Below are 1,793 nucleotides of genomic sequence, written 5' to 3' on the forward strand. Positions count from 1 at the left end.
ATTTCCTTGCATAGATTTTCGAGTAGAGCCTTAATCTTTAATAATCCCTCCTTGGTTATTGATGATGGGTTGAGATTAGGTGGTTGAGAAGGGTGGTTAGATGGATGTTGGTAGGATCTATGTGAGGTGTGTTGATAAGTTGCATTGTTGTTGGAATTGAGATTGTGGTGTCTCTGATCTTGCCCTTAGTCTTGTTGGTTTCCCCACCCAAAGTTGGGGTGATTTCTCCATCTAGAGTTGTAAGTTTTGGAGTATGGATCATGGACTTGTCTAGGTGATTTTCCAACATAGTTGGCTTGCTCCCAATCACTTTCTTCTCCTATGTTCACTCCGTCTTGAGCTGATGATGAAGTGATGGCTGCTGCAACTTGGTTTTCCTCCACCTTCTTGGTAAGATTTGCTAGCTACTTGGTGATCATCTTATTTTGAGCTAACAATGCATCCATGTGGTTCTGCTCTATTACTCATCTGGTGTTACTTCTTTCGGAGGCATAGAAGTAGTCATTCTCAGCAACTGTTTCAATGACATCTATGGCTTCTTCAATGGTTTTCTTCTTGTTTAGAGAGCCTCCTGATGAATGATCCACAGCCTTCTTTGACTCATAGGAAATACCTTCATAGAAAATGTGAAGTTGAACCCATTCATTGAACATATCCGGTGGGCATCTTCTTGTTAAGTCTTTGAACCTCTCCCATGCTTCATAGAGAGTCTCACCATCTTGTTGCCTAAAAGTTTGCACCTCAGCTCTCAACCTGTTGATTCTTTGAGGAGGGTAAAATCTTGCCAAAAATTTGTTCACCACATCTTCCCAATTTGTTAAGCTCTCCTTTGGGAAGGATTCAAGCCATTTGGATGCCTTGTCCCTGAGTAAAAAAAGGGAACAAGAGTAGCTTATAGACATCTGGATGGACTCCATTAGACTTCACAGTGTCACAAATTCTCAAGAAGGTAGTTAGATGTTGATTGGGGTCTTCTTGAGCTCTTCCTCCAAATGAACAATTGTTCTGAACAAGGGTGATGAGCTGCGGTTTTAGTTCGAAATTGTTGGCATGTATGTGGGCTTTTGAATGCTACTTCCACAGTTTCCTGGATTAGCATTGATATAGGAGCCTAGAACTCGCCTTTCTTACCCAACACGGTTTGTATGGCCTTCTTTAGCATGGTTGTGAGCTTCTTCTTCATGATTGTTCTCCAAAGTACTCTTCCTCTTCCTCAGCACCAATAATTCTTTTCCCTATTGCTTCCCTTCTTAGTCTCCAGAGGGTCCTTTTAGGTTCTGAATCGAAGGATGTTGAAACTCCTTCTCTTATCCCAGTCATACAACAGACAAATTGCACAACAGGAGATAAAATGAAGAAACTATTCTTGTTAGAGTAATTGTAAGTGTGAGTGATGCAAATTATCAAACAGTTACTGGGTTAGTGAGCAGAATTGTAATCAACAAAGAAAGAAAGAACGAAAAACAAAGAGGGTGCAGGGGATGAGGAAGAAATGAAAACAAACTAAAGAAAATTGACTGAATCAAATAAACATGTAACGAAACAGAAAAAAAAATGCTCAGTCTAGTGATCTTTAAACTTAATCATTGTTGATTCAAAATCAATCCCCGGCAACAGCACCATAAACTTGATGCATGAAAACTTGTCTCTCAACAAATTTCCCTTCGGCAAGTATACCGAATTGTCGTCAAGTAAAACTCACAATAGAGTGAGGTCGAATCCCACAAGGATTGATTGGTCAAGCAACTTTAGTTAAAAGAATATGCTTGTTGAGCTAAACAGAATTTAGATTG

The 1,793-nt window shown here is 39.8% G+C and overlaps 1 non-coding gene across 1 annotated transcript; it reads left to right on the plus strand.

Moving 5' to 3' along the window:
- The first annotated feature begins 648 nt into the window (after positions 1–648).
- Positions 649–755, plus strand: LOC127747863 (small nucleolar RNA R71). Its single transcript, XR_008009810.1, has one exon. It is a non-coding gene; the product is annotated as a small nucleolar RNA R71 (small nucleolar RNA).
- The last annotated feature ends 1,038 nt before the right edge of the window (positions 756–1,793 follow it).

This window comes from Arachis duranensis, chromosome 5 (genome assembly GCF_000817695.3).
Source record: "Arachis duranensis cultivar V14167 chromosome 5, aradu.V14167.gnm2.J7QH, whole genome shotgun sequence".
Lineage (NCBI taxonomy): Eukaryota > Viridiplantae > Streptophyta > Magnoliopsida > Fabales > Fabaceae > Arachis > Arachis duranensis.